This window comes from Peromyscus maniculatus, chromosome 15 (genome assembly GCF_049852395.1).
Source record: "Peromyscus maniculatus bairdii isolate BWxNUB_F1_BW_parent chromosome 15, HU_Pman_BW_mat_3.1, whole genome shotgun sequence".
NCBI lineage: Eukaryota > Metazoa > Chordata > Mammalia > Rodentia > Cricetidae > Peromyscus > Peromyscus maniculatus.
Window position 1 is genome coordinate 47,123,548 of NC_134866.1, and position 23,644 is coordinate 47,147,191.

At 40.4% G+C, this 23,644-nt stretch overlaps 1 protein-coding gene across 6 annotated transcripts in view; it reads right to left on the reverse strand.

Annotated features, from left to right (window-relative positions):
- Pde4d (phosphodiesterase 4D) overlaps positions 1-23,644 on the reverse strand; it is a 1,451,136-nt gene that overhangs the window by 1,407,272 nt on the left and 20,220 nt on the right. For 3 of the 6 annotated variants that reach the window (XM_076552298.1, XM_076552295.1, XM_076552297.1), the window contains exon 1: positions 1,510-1,660. The exons of 2 other annotated variants lie outside the window; for them this stretch is intronic. The gene's annotated coding sequence lies outside the window, so the exon portion shown is untranslated. Of the gene's footprint in view, positions 1-1,509; positions 1,665-23,644 lie in introns of those variants that run through there. One more of the 6 variants, XM_076552305.1, reaches the window with a different exon arrangement.

Here is a 23,644-nt window from a genome sequence, read left to right on the forward strand (position 1 = left end):
TGATCTAAAAGGGGTGGTAGTTCAGAAAGAAAAAATACTTTTAACAATAAACTTAATCTAAAATTAAAATTTTGTAAAACCATAATGAATATGTCTCTCTTACAAGCTAATCATGTGTGCTGTTTAAATATGTACAACCCAAATTAAACTGCTTTAAGTCTATAAATGCTATTTGTACAGGACTTGGCAAGTAATTATGATAGCTATTAGGAATTCATATTTGCCACAGAAACTCAGCGTGTTAAAAACTCTTCACATTATTGGTGCTTGAGACATACATAGCACAAATACATGGATTTGAATCAACAAGTCTAACGAGAAAAATTTGGATGAAAAGCAACCTGGAAAACCACCCAAAACTACAAGAAATAGTCTCATTTTAAGCTATATTCAGAAAAAAATTTATATATATATATATATATATATATATATATGTACATACACACATATATGCACACATATACATATGTATGTATATATATATATATATATATATATGTATATATATATATATATATATAATTTGAGAGGATGAAATTTTTTATAGGCACTAACTCCATAAGCAAAGCCCTATTATTAGCATTTTTATGTGTTAAAGGCCAGGAGAGATCAACAGTGATTTAAAAGTAAAACAAACTGCTTGCTTTTACCAGTTAACACTCGGTGTGATTTCAGGGCTGAAACAGAGAGAATGGAGAGTGAGGTTCTCCCCCCCGTCAGTCTGCTCCGGCTTCGCCCTGAACCTTGTTAACAACAGAAGTTCCCCCCGTAATCACACAAACCTATCAAAGGCTTCCTGGGCTAACTTGATCTTCTCCAACCACAGACTCCAAGGCGCAGACTTTCCACCCTTAGATTTCTGTGTGTATGTGTGTGTATTTAATCTGCTTCTCACGCAGCGTTTGAAAAGAAGCTCCCGGTTTCCCATCCAGCCCTCTGTCAAATAAACAAATTCCCCAAAGAGCATTTTTGCGCCTGTAATTCTGTTAGTTATTCGTGGTGTGCATCCTAAATTAACTTGAGATTACAGAGAAGGAATACTCCAGCCACGGTTTCTCCTTCCCGGCTCTCTGACTGTATGGACCTGTGTCCCCGGAGGGATATTCGTTGCTACTCACTCAGGTTTGGACAGGACGGCTAGGAAACCCTGCAATTTGCCAGACTCGGGTCTCTAAACTATGCTTTGAGATCACTGCATTCTGTTTCAACCTGCTGGTGTTAGACTTTATCACTTTATAGACCCCCCATAAAACAAGCCAGGTTAACAAATGCCTCCAAAAGCTGCCTTCAAATGCAGCTTGGCTGTGATTCACAGTGGGGAAAAAAGCAGGAATAACCCTGCCAGGTCCCAGGAGCTTTGAGATTCATCGCATTGAACTTGATACATACAGCAAAGCACCTTGAAAATGAATCATTTGCTAGTTCAGTATTTTCTCCTTACAATCACTCCCTCCCAGGGCATGTAATTAATTTCCTGAGCTTTGAAAAAAAAAAATCTGGATTACTCACACAGTCTTGAAGATGCAATGTCAGCTATTTGGGACAGAAACATCCAAGGCCGTGCTAGGACTCAATGACAACAACATGTGCATTAAGACAGGAACTGGCAAGCCTCGGGACTACAGCAACTATAGAGCTGGTGCTTCCCAACCGCCGGGCTATAATCTATGAAACTGATCCCGGATCCAGCCAATCAGTTAGCTCCTCATAACAAGTCTAACTGGCTCTGGACAGCTGAAGGGCTGTGCTGGAGCGCAGCAGAGGAGATATTCCACACAGCACTCTGCTTATCTACAGTCACTTTGCCTGGAAAGGCCAGAGGGGGGAAAAAAAAACCACAGCTTCTTTGTCTCAGGGAAGGAGGACAGGTGATCTGGCACAGACGATCTGAAGCCAGAGCAAGATCTCCTGGTGTGGCAATCCCAGCAAGTACCGGCGTTAAAGGACCAGAGCCACCCCCAGACACCAAAGGGCGAGCCCGCAGACAAACCCTGAGGTAACCTTCAGCTTCCCTTTTATTGTTAGCAGGAATAACGCTGAGAGGAAATGATAACCCACCAAGTTGCTTGAGCAACTAAACCGGCTTCTGGTTTATTTTGCTCTGTCCCGTGCTTTTCGTAGGTCATTTGTTATGAAGCATGAGTCCGGGGAGGTTTGTGTCCCTGAAATAACATGCATTAGGGGTAGGGGAAAATAGGTAATTTTCCAAGAACAGCTTCACAGCTACCTCTCTGACAGGACAGCCTGTTCATCTACTCCTGAGAACGCAGGGCAACCGGGCCGGCCGGGAGGGGAGAGGCCGGACGGCATGCTTCTGTAGCAGGAAGGAAATAACTGTGCACTGGGTGAGCCGGGAAGAGAAACTGCTGCTCCGCTCCTCTGGCTCTTGGGCCACAAAAATGTTCCATGGAGAGAGGGCTGGAGCCGAGAATATCGAGAATCAGAATCAGGGGACTTCGCAACGCTCCTGGAGACAGAGCTTTACTGTTTGCCTCTCTGAGACCTACCTTATTTACCACTAAATCCCAACAGCTAATTACACTTGGTATTTACTATAACATACTTCTACATTTTTTATTTATTAAAGAACCTACAAAAATATTTGAAATCACTACACGGGTGAGCAAAAGGTGAAGAATTTAAATTCAAACTAAAAAAAAAAAAGGAAAACAAGATACACCCTTCAGATACTTAACATCCTTTCTACGGTAACAAATGCAAATACTCAGCGGATTGGACATCTTCAACAAAATTTATAGCAAATGTAATATTAACAACAACAAAAATTATTGCAAAAAAAAACCTTTTCAAATAACTAAATCAAGTTATGTTTTCAAAGTGGCAAGAGAAGTTATAAAATGTTGCATTTGTGTTTTGATTGAATAGCCTCTCAAAGGGAGGGAAAAAAATTGCTTCATTTGGTAACCAAGTATAAAGGACACTAATGGAGGAGACATTTGCATACTTTGGGCTTGTTATAGATAATTGACTGAATTCAACTTGAGATGTGGCACCAGGGGGAAAAGGAGCAGAACACAGAGAACAGAAAGAAAAAACATCCACGGGCAATTTCTTCCCAGAATTTGTTTTTTGACTTGTGCAATTTGTGACTAGCCAGAAAAGAATGTTTTTCTCTGTTTAAATAATTTTTTTTAATTTAATTAGACTTTTTGACAGGGCTGCCGCCTATGGTGACCACACAAGAATGGAAATTTCTAAGTAAGGGTGTTAAAACTGGTGTCCCTTTTGCTCAAAGAGAACATAAACTAATTAGTTTGAAATGGAAAAAACATACTCTTAATACTGTTGAACCTTCAGTTCAAACTCCCTGATTTTTAAACTGGTAATAAAACCTTCCTAAATCCCTCTTGAATTCTCATTTCAAACTCCCATTTTAAGAGACAAGGCAAAGCCTCATCAGCAGGTGGGTTCAACCTTTTGACACTGCAACAGAACGTTACTCAAAATCCATACTCAAAAACTACACAACTGACTTCCAAAATAAACTCTAAGAATCTTAAAATGCGTTCTGGACATTGACAGCCTTGGGCTGGGCCACACTCATAGCTAGCCTGGCGTGCATGCAGCCCCACAGGCAACAGACTGGACATACCTGGCGGAAAACTGAGACATGGGAGCCACCGCATGTTTATTTTCACCCAGAAATTTTCAACTGGAAAGAGCTCACCACCTTCCGTTCTGTAGAACATTGTCTCACCAGCCAAGGCAGTGGCCAACATACAGCAAGTCCAGGAGTGGAGCTTTTACAGCTGTTGTTCATTCTATTCTGTCAACACAGAAGCAACCCCTGGCTGCCTGACCCTCAGGGATACTACAAGTTGTGGCTGGCTTAATTCCAAGTGGTTCATTGATTACTAATTATTGTTTATGCCAAATACACTAATGCCACGAGCTTTCAAAAATAACACCTCCAAAAACTTCCTTCCCTCCAAAAACTGTAATAATCATGATACCTTGAGATAGCTCCTGCATCAGGACATTTTTCTGGGGATTTAAATTTTTATAGCAACTGGTGCTATGACGGAGTTAGGGGACTCAACAATGAACAATGAAAAAGATGACTTGGTATGAAGTATGATTCAATTTGAGCCAATTGTATAATCACATTTTTCATGATCCCTATTAAAAACAAATCAAGGAGGAAGAAAATAAAGTACATATATCAATACTATCATTTTCTCTTGCCTTAAAATTGTTAGGCCAGCATGTCAGAGTCAGTAACGGCAGACATCACTCTCCAATTATTGGGCCATGTTTTAGGAGGCTCTAGCTTGAGAGAATATCCCCTGTCATCATCAACAGTTAATCTAACAGCTATTGCATTAGGTATTGAGAAGCTGTGGAAAGCAAGGGTCACCTAAACAGCTGAATACAGTTCGTGCCCATATTTCATTGACCTCAACTCTAGGGACAGGGATGAAGACAATCACAATAACTGAAGAGTAGTTCAGGGATATAAATTCTTTTCTGACCCAAATGCATCAGCAAATTTCAAATATCAGAGCAGCTATGGTTGACTGAAAATGTCCCCAAACTTGGGCCAAGAATGATTTATGGGCCTATGAGCTAATTTGTCTGGCATTACAGTTTATAGAGCCAAAGAATTTACTCACAAGTGACTGATATACTCAGGTCCACCACATTAGTCCATCAAACCAATTAAAATTGGCAAGACATTAACTATTCTATGTGACAGGAACAAACAGCTGTATCATTTTCACAATGCTAAACTCATTACCAAGAAACCTAGACATTAGAACCTGTTCCTTGGTAGGGTACATCTGACAGCCAGCACCATATGAGAACTTTACTTGAAAAAAAAAAGTCAACAAGACTTGACTTGCCATAACAAAAAGTGTTATAATTCAAATTAAAAGTATGAATACTAAAGACTCAAGTCTGTGGTCACTCTGGAGATAGATTTATGTTCTTGATTTATATAACAAAACCCTTCTAGGCACAGAGATTTCAAATCAAATTTACACTTACCATATGAAGGGACTTTGAAAGGGGGTTTTGTTTTTATTGTTGTGTGTTTTCTGTTTTTATTTATTCTGTAGAGAAGATGATTGAATCCAGGACTCCATGCCAGGCCAACACTCTACTACTGAGCTACGATCCCAGTCTTAGTATCCATTTTTAACTTAGTCTTTCCTAAGAACATGAACGTATGGAATCACATTAATAATCTCTGTGAAAATTTTCTAAAATTCATTATACTTCAGCTTAACAAAATTATTTTTAACTCAGTCTTTTCTAAGAATATGAACATATGGAATTACACTAATAATGTATGTGAAAAGAATTTCAAAATATATTACATGATAGATCACACTTAAGCTTAACGAAAACTGTTATCTTTTTACACTTAAACATGAATTCGTGTTAAATCAGAATTCTTCCTCTGCATAAGAAGACCTTGGGAGAAGGAGAGAAATCCACTTTGCTGTGGCCCTTCATGTTCTTTGCCCATTTCTCTGAAGTGTTATGAAGTGAGATATGCAAAGCCTGGCGATTTAGTAAGAGACAACGCTGGAGGTGCGTTACTAACATATATTGCTCAAACCATGTTGTGCTTCCAGCAAGGTTTCAACACAGATGGAGCCAGACTGTCCAGGTTCAAATTCCAGCTCTGGTATTTCACTGACAGTTTGGGCACAATACCTAATATCACTTTAAAAAAAGAATTATTATTTTATTGTTTTCATTATTAAGCATACAGATGCATCGGTATGGATCTACCATTTTCACACACTGCACCTGGGGTAAATTTATAGATAAGATGTTTGTCTTGATGCCTCTGAGATCAAAGGACAGTGGGATGGTAAGTCACTTGTTGTTGCTTGTCTATCCGGTCATCACATGACACTTTGAAACCAACCCTGCATTTGGTGCATCACATAGGCACACTTTCCTGGGACTCGACAAAGAAGGGGTAATTGAAGCAGACATGACAGAGGAGAGTTGGTACAGGTCAGGCACATTAAAAAGCCTTGCATGAAGAGAAGATAGTAATGGAGCCATTAATCTTCATTCCTGGTATCCTAACCAAAAATGATCTGAAAGGGGTGGGGGAGGTGTCGATCCCAAACTGTGCTGATTACCCAAAACACATGAGCCATGTCTCAATGCATGCTGAATTCCCAGCTTAAATATGAGAAACACTGAAGCTAATTATTCCTTTCCTCCCTCTGGTGAGAGTTTTCTCAAAGCATGAGACTATTAACTGAGGTTTTAATAAACTCTTTGAGAAGCAAAAGAACAGGTCAGTCAACTTGGTAAAGGTGCAGCCTCCCTCCTGAAGGAGTAGAGACTTCATTCATTCATTCATCCATCCATTCATTTATTCACTCATAGTAGGCCTTCACCACTACCTCCCTCTACTTCCATACAAATACCCACCAGCCACATCTACCTGCTTCTAGATCCTGAGATGGGCTTCTGGAAATACAGACCCATCTACTCACCCTACCAGCAAGTTAAACAATGAACCCCTTCATTGTAAGCCCTTTCCTGTTCACTTCCTCTTTACTATGAGCCCTTTCCTGTTCACTTCTTCACTGTGAGCCCTTTCCTGTTCATTTCCTCTTCACTGTGAACCATTTCCTGTTTACTTCCTCTTCACTGTTAGCCATTTCCTGTTCACTTCCTCTTCACTGTGAGCCCTTTCCTGTTCACTTCTTTACTGTGAGCCCTTTCCTGTTCATTTCCTCTTCACTGTGAACCATTTCCTGTTTACTTCCTCTTCACTGTGAGCCATTTCCTGTTCACTTCCTCTTCACTGTGAGCCCTTTCCTGTTCACTTCCTCTTCACTGTGAACCCTTTCTTGTTCACTTCCACTTTATGGAAGATGGTTACCTCATACTATGTAAATTAAGGAATCAGTACTACTTCCCACATAATTTAGTGCTAAGAGAAAATAAACATTGAGAAAACCGAGGGCCATTTTCAGTTTAGGAAAAAAAAAAAAAACTTCAAAAAGAATATGAAGAAATGCCAGAATTATAGTGAAATCAATAGACCTGCAGACAAATTCTTTGTTAGAGTTAGAAAATCACCCCTGGTCTTTCTCAAGTTGATAAAGAAATGCCATGAAGCTCATTATGTCTGCTGGAAATAATCACATATTTAAAGCTTTGTGTGGGGCCTGGCAAAGCGTAGAATAAGCTAAGCCAAATCTCATTCATTCTCATTATCCTGCTCCCTGAACACACTGGAAGGTCAGGGGTGTCTCCGACTCAGAAGCAGGCTATTAGCTCCCACTTCCCCTCTGTTGATTCAGCTGCCATAGGACATGATGTTTCTCCCTCAACACCCACTTGTGACCCCGAGGCATTACCATGGGAAGTATTGTTACAGTCTGAGGACACAGGCTACCTACACTGGACATCCACTGAGAAAGAGGACTGTGTGAGAGGCTCAAGGTTTCTAGGAAATGGATATACTGAAGAACAACCGCTGTGTGTTAGATGAGCTTTCCCCAGGGTCCAGACAGAACATCTTAGTCCCCAAGGTTGCAGTATTAGGAGGTGCAATGGCATCTAAGAATGACTGACATTCAGTGAAAGGCTCTTGGGTGCAGCCAAAGTGGATTGTGTTTGGTCACTCTGGATTGCATGATCTTGAACCTAAATATTAAAAATATAAGTGAAAATAAGTGTCTCTTTATTTCCTAAATAACTTGTATCAGGGATACAAAGCTAACTAATACAGAAATCCCATGGCTAGGAACAAAGTAAAATTTGTCTTAGACCCTCTCCTAATCAATTTATCCCGGCTCCCTCCCCCCTCCCCCCCCCCCCCCCCCCGGCACATAACCTCCCTATGTTCCTAACTCCCTCCACTGATGGAGCCCATGAGGGGGCTTCTCTGCTCCTCTCATCAAAGGAATTAATTTATGTCCATTACCAGAGCAGCAGATTAAGCCAGCCTGTGAAAATACATTGAAATGTTCCCACTAACGTCCAAGTGGCATTTCATTGTAATAGGAATAGGCATTACAAGAAGACACACAAAAGGCAGACAGGGCTCTCTGGGCCTAAGAATCACACCACAATATCAGAAACTTTTTCTTAGAAGCAAACCTGTCCTGTATTCACAGCTGCAGACCAGGGAGAATGTCAAGTGTTGGCCTCTCCTTGTGAGGCCAACACAGGGAGCTCTATACAGTCCTGCCCTGTCCCTGGGACTTGTGAGTCTTCCTCTCCAGAGTGTGTAGTACCATCCAGCAAGAGGGGATTTCTCACCTATTTCTCACTCCTATAATAAAATCAGGTACTGTTTTTCATCTCCTAAAAGGTAACTTAGCAATAGAAACACATTTGCAGTTATCAGTATTAAGGATATATGGTCTGCTCCCTACCTAACAATTCATGAGACTTTGTTTCCATTTCTTTGTGTGTCATTGAAATGTGAGCACAGAAATCAGAAAACTGGAAAGAATAAAAACATTACATTTGAATCCCAGGTGCACTAAAAAACAAGAGGAGTCTTTAAACTTCATGTGCATAAGAATTACCAAAAGGTAATTACAAATGGTAATTACCAAAAGGTAATTACAAATGTTAAAATGGAAGATCCTTGGTTCCCATTACAGGATGCCAATACCAAGAGTCTAGAGAACAGAGCCTAGGAACCTGCATTTTCATTGCCCAGTTCTCCAACCATGCTTATAAAGCTAGCCATTTCTGAACTACCCTTGAGAAACATCAAGACAATATGTGCAAGCATGTAACACAAAGTCTGGAGCAGTGTTTGTTCTCAATACTCACCAGCTATCACTACTAGGAATCAGAGTCAATTCCAGATTCACCTTAGATGTGGCTTATTGCTAAATAAAAATTCCATATAGGTGTGGTGGTACGAGAACAAGCCAGGGATTGCTTTGTGTAAAAGAGAAAGGAGAGGATGGATATAGGACACTGACAGCCTAATTCATTTTCTTCTAATGATTGATCCTTTGACCAGTGGTAAAAATCCTTGAGCCATGATTACCCCTCATTCTATACTGTCAACGGTTCCAAAAAGATTATTCAAAATTACCTAAAATAATTATCCATAGGCGAGAAATTTTCAAAGGAAAAAAAATTACCATTTCATTTTTCATCCTCAGATACAGAAAGAAAAAAGGGGGTGCTATTTGTTTTTTCCTTTTCACGGAGATTATTAATGTGATTCCATATGTTCATGTTCTTAGGAGAGACTGAGTTAAAAATGAATACTAAGACTGGGATTGTAGCTCAGTAGTAGAGTCTCCGGGTGGCTGAGTCCACTAACTTCAGTGCAATATAGCAGAACTAAGTCCAGCCCTGATTGGTTGTTGTACTCTGTGAGTCTGCCCATCACCCTTTGTGGACTGTATAGGCCCTCTGAAGGCCCTTGGAACAGCTTCTCCCATTTAGGTGGGACGACAGCCTGAGAAATCCCTTGTTTTATGTGCTCCTGGGCATAGGACAGAGCTCTGTTGTGTAAGAGCATAAATAACAAAAGCTTTGTTCTTCCAGACCAAGAGGGGAACTGTAGATCTACACAAAATCATTTGGTCTTGAAGTGCCTAAGGATGACAAGAATGAGATATTATTTTAGGCTCAACATCAGCACCAGTCACTCCATCTCCTCTCCTGGCTTCAGAAAACAATGATTCAATATGGCTGTTTTCTGGCGGACTGCAGCCTTAGGAAAATACTAGTTCACATACTTGGAACAAGGGCTCTCCCTGCATTAAAACAAATGGAAGCCATTCAAAACCCTCTTAGCAGTCTCCCTTTGAATCTTAAGCATAAGAACACAGCTGTTTGTACTTATACAATGAAAAGAAAGTTGAAACTCTGAATGGACAAGGAATCAAAGCTCTTTTTATTTATTCCATCCCAGGTGCTTGACATGTGCTTTATGGCTTGATTCATGCAGGAACCTCAAAGAGGTTGGTTTTATTCTCTGCATTTTTACTAAGAATAAGAAAGTTGGTGTAACTTTCCCTAAGGACAGCGTGGATAAGGCACACAGCTGAGAGTTCAGTAGGAAAGGAAGTACAAGGCACTCTAATTGTTCCTGTTCCGATTTAAGTGGACATGTCACATTTCCACTAACATCGCCTTAGAGGAACAGATGGGTGTGTATCCATCTGCTTTGCATCACTGAATAATTTCCCACAGCAAGATCTAAAGTGTTACATGATAGGTTCTGTTGACTCCACGGGATTTTAGAGGACATATTGGCCATACTTTATTATACCAATCCCCTAACATTGTTTCTGGTTTTCCTCTATGAATACACTTCTGCAAACACATTATATACCGTACTTTTTGTGTATACATTCTGTGGTTATCTCTTACTGATAAGTCCTAAACCAGGAACCGTTGAGTGAAGAAGCTTTATATTTTATGTGACTGTGCTTATCAGAAAGACTACCTGGAAGCTGCCAAAAGCATGCCAGTTTCTCAGTCTTGGAAACACACCATGTTTGGTCAACCATTTACATTCCTGGAAATACGATTGGGGGGGTAGTGATAGCATTTAGCATTGTTACTTTTATTTGTACTTCTTTGATTATTAAGAAAGTTAGGCCCCTTTTTCCCATGCATTTGTTACTTGTACTTATTCCCCCAATTCATTATCCCTGTTCTTTTTCTCCCTTTGTATCAGAGTCAAAAGCCAAAATTCTTTACACATACTTTCTCCAGCGCCTTACAGTGCTCTCCATGCCTGGGTTCTCAGAGTTCATGTGCTGGAAGAGTAGAGACTTTGAGTCACAGCCAAAAAGACTTTGGTAACATATTGCCAGGGTGATTAGTCAGGTTCCATAAAATACATTCCAAGAAGAAAAACTGGTTAAGTCTAAAGAGCACAAAGCTATGAACTCCTCCTTGCTTGTCGGCTTCAGAAGTAGGTCATCCCCCGCCTTTATCGACTGTTGTTTATCTTACAAGAAACAATAACCCATTCATTCAAACTTAATCTCCTTTTTCAGAAGTCTGATAGAGAAGTTTGGGTAGGAAGAGAGGCCAGCAGGAATTTGGACAATGTCCCTAAAAAGGGGGAGCTGGAGAGGGGCAGGACATGGAGACACACACACACCGCCACCACCACCACCACCACACCATGCACACACACACCTATACCCCAGACAGAGGTAGACAAGAAACTTACCTGAGATGCCCTCACTTATAGGAAGATGAAGGCAGCACACATTGAGCAACCTGTCTAAGATCAGCTGGCAGAGAGTAAGCTCCAGACTGGCCAGAGGTAAAGTGGATTCCAAATTGAATCTCCAGAGTTTAATACATTAATTCTACCTCCCAAAGTGAAAGGGTTTATAATTAAAAAAAAAAAAGTTCTGTTAGGAATACTTTGCCCAAGGCCCCGGAATTTGCCCAGAGGTGGGCAAGCCATGTGGTTGACAAGCATCTTCATTTCTAAAGTGTGGCATGGTTCTGACTAGCTGTGGAAAGAAAGCTTTAGAAACAAAGTAAGGTTGTCCCTTTCACCCTCTACTCAAAACCAATGAACAAATACACATAGCAAAGTGGGACAGGTACCCATCATTTTCCTTGTAAATATCACTTGCATATTAATTCTGTTTAGTCTATCTTGCATGCTAAGGTTCAGCCAAATTCAAGCTCCGGGTGAAGGAAAGCTGAGCCTGGTTATGCTGTGGGTCAGTCCAGAGAGTCTCATGCCTTTGCTCATAGACTCCATTAGGCCAAATCCTGACAGAACTAGACAAAACTATGTTATCCCATCTCACCTACAATTTTTTAAGAAAATCTATGAATGAGTGGCCCCAACATTTACACAACTAAAGATACCCAAAATAAGTAGCAAGTTAGTTGTCCAATGGCATTATTTCTCACTCTGCTAAACTCATTCTGGACCTCAACATTTACCTACACAAAACTATATTCTACCCCTCAAAGATGTTTGATAAAGATGTTTGAAGATCAAACATCCTCCATCTTTTCTGCATTTGAACACATTTTCTTCTGAACTCTTTAGCTACTTACATGGGCCAGCTGCATAGAATACACTGAGTCTTCAAGAACAACTGGAAGGTATATTTCGGAAAATGGGATTGGATTCAGTAGTGGGAATCGGTCTATGCCAGGAGATACACATGTGTTATGTGTGTGGCTTTAATCTCACAGTTCCTCCCTATGGTGGATCTTTTTATCTGAACCTTAAGCACAAGGAAGCAGAAAAGACAGCGCACTTCTGGGCTCAGCTGATTCCTCTGCAGAGCTTTACTACCTTTTCATTGAGATGTTGGCACTTCTGGAAAATGTCATGGGAAAAGCCTTCCTTGAATGTTAACCTGTCATGGAGATTAACTGGCTACCTGATAGCCTGACTACCACAGCTCCTTCCTTGACAAGAAAAACAGAGCAGTATCTCATGCTGGTCCCTCTCTATGGAAATGGGATGCTTCCCTACAAGAAAAAAACTTTTTTCCAAAACTTGGTACTTATTTTAGGGAAGCTCTGTGGATCCCCACCCATCTTCTCAAAGAAGTTGTATGCCTCTGAATCAAGAGTAAACTCTTCAAGTAAGTTTTAACAATCCTGTTGGTCATTACTGACTCTAAAAATAAACATCCAAGGGCCAGATAGGGGAGTGAAACCATTGGTCAGTGAAATAGGTGATGCATGAATTTTCAGTAGTGATACACTGGTCTTTGTAGGATATTTCTCTCTTCTCCTCTGATGTTTATATATATTATCATTCATGTTTCAGGGAGTGTTCCATGAAGGCTGTGTTATATGCAATTGGTTTTTATTTCTTAAAACATTCACTCAATTTTTCTTAGTAAATTTGATTCATTATACCTTTCCTCTAAAAAACAATGAAATAGACAGGAACACCAGATGCTAAGAATGGCAAAAAATCTTCTACTTGGATATATTTAAGATTTCCTTATAATGCACCTTATATAATATACATTAGGGGGAATCCCTAATTTCATAGACTAGTTAAAAATCTGGCTCAAAGTTAAGTATTTGTTATAAGGAACTCAAAGAATACATGATAACTCATTCACACCCATCAGGATAGAGATAACAATAACTTTGAAGTTTTCAAAATGTTCTCATGTGTTATTTGTCATGATTTTCAAAGCTCCAAGGAGAACCAGGCAGGGACTTTTTGAACATACATATGAAGTTTTATAATCTGCTACAGGGCCAGAAAGATGGCTCGGTGAGTAGAGGGGCTTAATGCTAAGCCTGACAACCTGAGTTCAATCCCCAAAGCCTACACAATGGAAGGACAGAATCTTCTCCCACAAGCATCCTCTGACCTCCACATGTGCATGCCTTCCCCACCACACCCCACCAGAAATAAATTAGTGGGGATTTTTTTTTTAATCTGCTGTACCCACGTGTTAGCTCTGTGAACGTGGAAAGCTTACTGAAGAAATCTGAGCTACGGCTTTACACAGCTGTAAAACATGAATGATAATATTATTCCTGCCATGCAGAGCAGATGAGAAACTTATGATAATGGATGCCATAGGCACAGCAAGTAGCTGGCATGGGTCAGGCATTTAGAAATGGAAATGAGCACCATGAGAAGATATGACTGATACCATTTTTCCTTCTGACAGCTGCGGTCACTGAGCCTGGAAGAGCTTATGTGATTTGCCCAGCACTACAGCCACTGTTGCTCCCAGGGTTGGAATACTTCTCCACTTCTCGCACAGGAAAGAGGTCCCTGTACTACGTGCCAAGGCACGGTGTAAAAAGCGCAATTATTGCAGACCACAGGTTAATTTCTGGATCTTGAAAGAAGTTGATCATGCTTTCAACAACCAAAGACTGCTAAATTAAAACCCTGCTTCTAAAATATTATTTTCAATAGGAACATAATTTAATTAGGAAGGAGCTCTCTTCTCAGTTGGGGACAGAAAAATACTTCTAAGGATTTCATGTGTTTTACCTCGCATTGTCAGTTAAACCTTTTGTGACCTGCTTTCAAACTTTTCCTAATACTGACATTTCTGAGTAGGTGGGTCATCCACCCTTCAACTGAGGTGAGTATCATTTCTAAACAAAACATGTCCTGAACAACAGCTCTGAGATGAAGGAGACCCATGCTGTGGGATGGTCTGTATGTCAAATTGCTCTGATTGGTCAATAAATAAAACAATGATTGGCCAGTGGTCAGGCAGGAAGTAGGTGGGACAAGGAGAGAGGAGAATTCTGGGAAGCGAAAGGCTGAGGAGAGAGACTGCAGCCGCCGCCATGACCAGCAGCATGTGAAGTCGCCGGTAAGCCACCAGCCACGTGGCAAGGTATAGATTTATGGAAATGGTTAATTTAAGATAAAAGAACAGATGCCGGGCGTTGGTGGCGCACGCCTTTAATCCCAGCACTCGGGAGGCAGAGCCAGGTGGATCTCTGTGAGTTCGAGGCCAGCCTGGGCTACCAAGTGAGCTCCAGGAAAGGCGCAAAGCTACACAGAGAAACCCTGTCTCGAAAAACCAAAAAAAAAAAAAAAAAAAAAAAAAAAAAAAGATAAAAGAACAGTTAGCAAGAAGCCTGCCACGGCCATACAGTTTGTAAGCAATATAAGTCTCTGTGTTTACTTGGTTGGGTCTGAGAGGCTGTGGGACTGGCGGGTGACAAAGATTTGTCCTGACTGTGGGCAAAGCAGGAAAACTCTAGCTACAGACCCATCTCCCCGGGGGTGTCCGGTGGAAATTAAACAATGTTAAAAGTCACTGTTAATGATGTCTATAATTAAATACCTTTGTAAATTTTTTTCCTTAAAATAAGCTAAGAGGGGCAATTTGAAATCCTAACTGACAGCTCTGGTTCCCAAGTTGTACACTGCCCAAATCACAATTATCTCAGACATTTTGACCTGGACTTGTCACTGTTACAAGTCTCAGGGAAAGCTAGAGGATTGTGCAACTGTTTCCCCACATGCCAGAAAAGTAGTACTTGCCCTTGTGACCTGGAAGAAGACATCTGTGACTACTGCAAAGTGGTCAGTACCATGGTTGATATGAGCATAGTCCTTCCTTTGAATGAAGATCTTCTGTGAGTGATATAAACACCTCTTTTCTAGCTATAAATGTAGGTTCGCTACAAACATGGGAGACACCTATGCTAAATACCATCCTCCCCCATATACTGTAACACTGGGATTAATTTAAAATAAAAAAAAAACTTTCTGAGTCTGGGTTACCTCACTCAGGATGATATTTTCCAGTTCTATCCATTTGCCTGCAAATTTCATGATGTCATTGTTTTTCTCTGCTGAGTAGTACTCCATTGTGTATATGTACCACATTTTCATAATCCATTCTTCAGTTGAGGGGCACCTAGGTTGTTTCCTAGCTATTACGAATAATGGTTCTGGCTATTACGAATAATGCTACTATGAACATAGCTGAGCATGTATCTTTGTGGTGTGATTGACATCCCTTGGGTATATGCTTGGGAAGATGAATAGGAAGTTCACTTACACAACTTAAGTAAAACATAGCTCTCTGAACAGGTGAAGATAGGTTTCTTCTGTATTCCAGAAACTAATAAATAATTTATGTGTATAATTCAGCTATTATTTGGCTTAAAGGGTTTATTGGGAGATGTTATCATTTATACTATTTTCTACAGAGAAAATATTTTACTGCTTAAAATAACCCTGGACTTTTGAATTTATAACCTGTTTTTATGTTCAAAAAAAAAAACTTCTCTTGGGTCATCTTTTATTGCCTCCTTTGATCATCATTATCATCGGTAGAGTTGGATGCAACATGGAGAAGGACGCAACATGAAGGATGCAACAATGGCTGTGCATGTGACAGGGGCAGTGACAGCCATGGTGCCAGTCGTGGCAACCATAGCAACCATAGGTATCGAGGCAACAGTAGCAGAGAGGCAGAGACAGAGGTGGTAGTGGGGGAGGCAGCCTCAAACCAACAGCACCACCAGGAGGATGGCAATAGTGGTAGGGGCAATGGTGAACAGAGGCAGCTGGAGAGTGCCAGGGAATGCCCAGGGCAGAAATAACAAGAAACAGGGCAAACAACCTAGGCCCAGAAGCTGTCATCATATCTGCTGTCAGAGTCTAGGAATCCTGAACTTCCTAGACCTGTGTAAGAGCTGCAGCACTTGTCACAAGACAGCCAAGAATGTAGCATCCTGAGGCCTGGACCAGAACAGTAACACTAGAGAAGCAGTGAGGGATCAGTCACTGTCCATCTGCTGCCAGGAATTAGTGGTGAAGAAACTGGTAGGCACCAGCACCAGAAAACCAACTCTTCCTCTACCCATAATTCTCACTTGAAGTGACCAAAAGATCCACAGTTCATCAGTAGCACATCCAGATGGTAGAGGAGGTCACAGTTCAAGCGTCCTATCAAATCAGCAGTCCATTACCCCAAAGCAGTAATTTCAACATTTTAGGACTTTTGATGGCCTCTGGCATGGAACAAGCAGAATATTTTCATATGCATTTGTCTAGTTCCATGGCAAATATGAATTCTGTAACATGGGGCATTCTCTTTAGGACTTTAAAAATATTGTATTCAATATTCATACATGTATATAATGAATTTTGATCAAATCCACCACTTACAATTGCTCCCCTTATTTGCCTACCATTTTCTCCTCTCACTTCATGTCCTCTTTATATGTACTTTCTGAGTGCTGCCTGTATGTACATGTATTTGAACCATCTACTGGAGCATAGCCTATCAGAAACCTGAAGAAAACTGGCTCTCCCTCCCCCAGCAGCCATCAAGGACCAATAACTCCTCAGATAGGGGTGGGACTTTACCTTCCCCATCTATGCTGGGATTTGGATTGGCTCAATCTTGTATCAATCTTGAGCATGCAGTCCCAGCTACTATGAGTTCATGTTATGCAACTGGAACTTGCTTGTAAGATACTACATGCATTGACAAACATTTTAGATCTGAAACCTCGGGTTAGGGCCTTAGACAAGCACAATGCAATGGTGCTTTCCACAGCAAGTGTCTTGTGATGTTCTGAAATACTGCGGTTGAGTTTCATGCTTCCATACCTTCTGTTCATATAGATATAGCATGTGGAACAAAGATATTCATATTAGTATCAGCAACTGCAGTGAATGAAAATGGAAGAGTATTAAAGAACTCAGGACATTCTCTCCCCAACTCACATGGTAGAAGACAAATTAAAACATTACCTATAGATGATTACAAGTACTCCTACACTTTAAATATTTGATTCTCTGCCTGGTGTGCTATTTTGTCAGTAAATATTCCCAGTTTTATGTTCTCCTTCTGTTTCTTTTATCTTGACTATTTTTCTTGCCTTTCTTTGGAACTGTTGCTTTTATATCTGCCTTCCTTTGCTATTCTCTGTGTTATTATTATCTCTCCCTTTATCCATATGTCCCTTGTTATATGACAAAGAATCAAGAATCTATAGAAATGTAAGGCTATGGTATCACTACTGTTATCAACTTTGTTACTCATGTCAAGACATAGCTAAATGTCTTCTCCATTCATACTCTCATATCTACAAATTTTCCTCCTGCTTCTTGTCTTATCTGGGCTTCTACAGCTTTCTCAGAATACAGCATATAAATATTAATCATAGAAGCCGAGCTGAAAATTTTTCCATTAATGCCTTTGAAAGTTTTTGAGAACTTTATTTTGAACACTGTATCTATATTACTCTTCCCTGCCTCAAGCACTCTACCACTGAGCTAAATCCCCAACCTGGGAGCTTCTTCCTGAAAGAAATGAATTCTCCCTCTCTCTGCAACACTGACCGCTTGTAGCTCTCTATCTAGGGGTGAGACTCTGTCTACATTATATATATATATATATATATATATATATATATATATATATATATATATATATCCATCAGTATATAGGTTAGTGTTTGGAATACAGGTAACATGTTTTTATTCTGGAAACATTCAGTGAGCCAAGCAACATTCACTGAACAGCATCTGTAAATACAATGATTCTAGTGAAACTAGAGAAGAAATTCCAAAGACATGTTTCTGACCTAAGAAAGCTTAATATCTAGTCAGTGTGACAAGGCACACAATGAACAATGGAAGGGGACAAAAACATGGTGTAGAGATAATCTCAGTTCAGAAAGAAGAAGAAATCTGAGCCAACCAGGTAAGGATTTCTGAAAGTGAATTTTAAAAGGAAGATAGTATTGAAAGGTCAAAGAGAACCTGAGGCATTCCAGCTGTTCCATCAACATGAGTCAACCATTCCCTATACCTTTCCATGTTACGCTGGGGGACCACTAGGTTCTCTGATAGCTTTTTCATTTGTTTGTTATACATTATTGTAAGCACCCTTGAGACTTAAGGTCTGTAGAGCTTCCTCTAAGCAATTTTTTGCTTCTATGATCTTGCATATTGATTTGATATAATCACATCCTACTTCTCTGGTTCTGTCAGAGGTTTGTGGGAGCCCACAAAGGTTTCCTAGTGAGATGTGAGCTTGCTTTACCCAGCTGGGCTGCAAAAAGGGGATGACTTGATCACTTGCATGGTTACCATGTGTTTGGAAGGGTCTGCACTTGGCTGTGCAATATGCTTTGATTTAGCAAGGGGGAGGTTTTTTGCCCCACCCCTTGGCATTGTTATAAAAAGCCGTTTTGAAAGGACAAAAAGGCACCAGTGGATTTTGATCCAGGTCCTCCCAAAGCTATTCTGTGTTTCTGTCTGTCTCATCTCTGCTATCTACAAATTCTTTATTCCTCTCACCTCCTTATAGGACCCCTGTATAAGGTGGGAGCTGGCCTCCCACAGAGGTTGGGGGTTTGTTTGTTTGTTGTGGGTTTTTTGTTTTGGTTTGGTTTTTTTTGGGGGGGTGCTTTCTTTTATTTTTTTTGATTGGTTGGGGTGTTTTGTTTTGTTTTTTGCTTTGTATGATTGGGGTTTTTGTTTGTTTGTTTGGTTGGTTGGTTGGTTGGTTGGTTGGTTGGTTAGTTGGTTGGTTGGTTTGGTTTTTGGTCTTCTTAGGTATGTGCCTTTAGCAAGGCATATGGAAGGTAACTTCTTAGAGGTGTTCTGCTTTATGTGCCCTTGAGACTTTGTTTCATCCCTGGCAAAGACCCTGTACTGGCCCTCAGGCAGTTCATTCTCTCTACAGAGGACAATCAGGTCATAAAACAGCCTCCTCCATACAGAAGTTAGGAAGCTAAACTACTGGACACTTGATCAATAAGCTTAAAATATAATCATTCTTGCTACCTTTTCCAACAGGTTTGCATCTTTCTTTTCAAATTTGTTTGAAATCAGAGTTGATGAAGTGACTGTTACTTGAAAATTAAAATGAATCGTGGAGAGAAAAAGAGGTAGTAATGTTTTTGGACAAGAAGCCAGGTTTCCAATAGTGGAAGAGTTTCTATTTAACTTTATTTCTTATGCCAGTTACTGTGTGAAGAACAGGATGCACATGTAAGGACTCCCCCAATCCTGCGCTACCCATCAAGGGCTCCACACACCTGCCTGTTGAAGACACGCAATACCCAATTCAACTGTAAATAGAATAATATAAATTTTATATCACACTAAAGCGTGCTTGACTGATCCCTCCTGAAAGGATTTCTCAGGAAAGGGACTAAGGCTGACTAGAAGGAGAGAAAGAGAAGGCACGCTGGAGGATGGTGTAGAAAGGAGGGGGTGCACAGCCAAGAACAGCTCGGTGGGAGAAAGATGATCAATGGTTTCACAGTACTTTAGAGGCCAGTCATGGCCAGGACCATTCCTTTTGTTTTTGTTTTTGTTTTGTTTTGTTTTGAGACAGGATTTCTCCGTGTAACAGCCCTACCTGTCCTGAAACTAGCTCTATAGACCAGGCTGGCTGCAAACTCAGAGATGCACCTGCCTCTTCCTCCAGAGTGCTGGGATTTAAAATGTGCGCTGCCACTACCCAGCCAGGACCATTCTTAGGGCATTGGTATCATGCTCCTGCCACCTGAGAGCTCCAGCAGCTACTGTGGCACTTTTACTTGCTTGCTTCTGACCAGGGAAGCTTTACGAAGCACATACTTCATCCACATCACTTTGAATTTTAAGGACGATGAGTAATACTTTTGTCTAGTTGGTTATATTTCTGTCTGCTCACTTTCATGTTCTGGGTGGTGAATGAAGAACTCTCAGCCACAAAAAAACTCCTTGGTGTCCATTTTTCTCCACTGTGAGCTGCTGAGCTCAGCACTGTAACAGTCATGGGTGTCTGCACATTGCAAACCAGTGTTATATTTGTCTTGTACTTTTCATCATACCTTTGATTCAGCAGGCAGATATTCAAGGCTCAGTGCTGATGGATATGCCCTGGAGCCAGCTTCAAAGCCAGACCTTAGGTTTATGGAAATAAAGCAAGCATGCTACTTCAATTACACATACCTACTTTGAATTCCAGTGAGCACTAAAAAAATATGCATCGTATAAATCCTGCTATTGTTTTTTGTTGTTGTTGTTGTTTGTTTGTTTTTGTTTTTGTTTTTTATCCAGAGAGTCTCCTGATCTGGCCCTTAGCATTTTCCTCAAGGTGGAATTTTATTGCAGTCTGCATTCATACATATAGCATATGAGTGGTCTTCTGTCGTTATCTAATATATGTATCTGTTTGTTAGGTGGCAGGCTTTGGGGGAGATCAAATGTCACCCTGCCTACCTCTGGCCCAGCTGGAGAGCTCACAGTGCCTGCTTGATTTTTACATCATCACTGAGATTTTAAAGTATAGTTGCTAACTTGTAGATTAGTCATCTCTCATGCAATCTGAGGCCCTGACAGCATTCTCTGAAAGTGGAATAAAAAAGACAAGCAAGAGCAATGATCATCACTCCTGCAGAGTCTAAAGGATATGAAGTACCTAACTTAAAGAACCAGGACATGTATTTACACACACTTATATGTGTGCATATACACTTACACACGTACACAAACATTAACTCACACAGGTATCTGTGCATACATATAGATGCATAAGTACATAAACATACACACCTGTTCCTGATGTAGGTGAATATAATGGAGAAATATTAATGAAATCCTAAAGGGGATTAAAAATTATGAAAATAATACATGTGTCTGACCAAGGCTCTGAAGTCTGGAAGAGATTGTACTGTGAATGCTTCCTCTACAAAATGAAGAACCATTATGAAGAGGCAGAGAGGAATGTGGATGTCTGCAAAATGAAACCATAAAAACCAGGTCCAGAGTATGGCGGAGAATATACTAATGCCACCATTTACAAAAAAAAAAGAAAACAGACAGAATTAGGTTTCAGAGAAAGAAAGGACAAAAGGAAGAAAAATCTAAGTACAAATATTTAAGCTAAACAATACTATGGGAAGGAAAGGGGCTTTGTAAGTATGAAACAACACATTTCATCTTAACCTTTAGCCTATATAAATAACTAAGACATGGAGTCACCATAGAATGGGCGAAACGGGGCCCCAGTGAGACATCTTGTGCCACCAAGTAAAATCTCCAGTGCCAGGGATGGGTCACATCTTGTTGAGTTGTTGACCAAAGTGGTCCCATAGATACTCCCTCTCCCCAAAACATCACAGACTACTGTCAAGGGTACTGGTTACTCTCCACAGACTGAGACATAAGTACTTCTGAAGACACCATTTTTTATGTTATTGACCATGGAGAACGGAGCTGGGGCCCAACTAGGATAGCTCTACCCCTACTTCCAGCATTCATGGTGCTGAAAGGTACCTTGCATGCTATTATAGAAAGAAAATAATAATCATTAATATTATCCAGCTACAAACCCTACTACCTATAATGGTGACCCACATGCAAGATACACTGGTGCACTGGTTGTATGAGAGTAACCAACCACTTTTTCACTGGATTTGAGGGACACTCTATGAGATGGAGCCTATATCTGGCATTGCTAAAGTGGGCAAGAATTTGAGACTAGATAGGCCATTGGCCCTCTCTAGAAGAGATATACTACTATTATTCTACTAAAGGAACGTAGCAATCAAATGACTTCTAGGGACATATGCTATAACCATGGGTCAGTGCATTGCTCAGCACTCACCAGGGAAGCTTCCACTTTTAATAGATGAGAATTAAAATAGAGACCCACAACTGGACAATGTGTAGAGAGGAGAGACTTTGGAGGGCTCAGTCCTAGTGGGATGTCATTATCAAACCCTTCCCATCAAGGTTCAGGGACTGATGTGGAAGAGGCAGAGTAAAAAAAAAATTATAAAATCCAAAGGTGGTGGGTAACTTCAAGGAAACAGCTTTTTCCAAACACAGTATGACTGATATACATAGGAACTCAACAGAGACTGTGACAGCATGCGTAAAGCCTTTAAAAGCTCAAGCCGGACAAAATCCCAACAAGGAAAAGGGAAAGAGGGAGCAAAATCCCATCCCTAACTAATAAGCTATTTGCACTTGGTAGCTTCAGGAAGAAGAAAAATCATTTTTTTCTTCAATGGAATAACACTAGGTATTATCAACCATACTCCAGGGTAGGCCCCATGCTCAAGAATTTTGTTTTGTTTTGATGGTTTCTGTCATCTGGGTTTTTGGGGTTTTTTTTTAATTTTTTTGTTGTTTTATTTTAGAGAGAGAGAGCATGGAGTACGTAGATAGGGAGGTGGGAAAGGTTTGAGAGGAGTTGGGGGGATGAGAAAGAATATAATGAAAATATATTATGTAAAAAATTAATAAAAATATTAGAATATAATAAGAACAAATTTTCCTCTAGGTAAGTCATAAGTCCAGGGAGATGCAGTACAGCATATCATTTTCTGATTATGAAAATACGTGGTATCATCCTTGTTCCAGCTGTTCAGGCTACACTGTTGAGAAGGCTTCCCGGGTATAGCTGCTGACCATTTTAGGAGACACAATCTCAGAGCACACTCCCTGATCCTCCAGCTCTTACCATCTTTCCACCCTCTCTTCTTCAATGATCCCTGAGTCTTAGGTGCAGGAGTTGTGTTATGGATGTATCAGTCAGGATGGGGCTCCACAACACTGCATTTTAATTGGTTGCAGTTTTCTGTAATGGCTTCTTTTGGCTGGAAGAGAAGTTTCCTTGATGAGGGTTGAGGACTAGACTTACCTCTGAGCATAAGAACAAGCCAGCCATTAGAATGGAGCTACAGATTATGTTGCTTTAATAACATGACAGTTGTGCTAACAGACATGCTAGTGTGGAACTGGGAAAGCTCAGCAGGCCTCAACTGTAGACAAAGAAATACTGGCAACTAAATACTGAGAACCAGAGAAATAGTCTTCCCCAGGAAAAATCATACCAATTGGGTATCCAATACCAAATGGATGTTCAGCCCTAAAGATATACATACAAGTAACATGATAACATTAAATGTACCAAACAGGCTGGATTTATATATTTAGGAACATGTATACACACACACACACACACACACACACACACACACACACACACACACAACAATTAAAGAAAAAGAGGCCATGAAGGCCATGAGTTTGAAACAAGGAGGTAACATGGAAGGTTTGGAGGGAGGAAATGATGGGATTATATTATAATCTCAAAAACTAAAAAGTTATTTTAAAATATATGTAGTTATTTGGGAATTTAAAAATTAAAAGAAAAAGAACAAGGAAAGAAAAATATCCACAGTCTCATTAGCA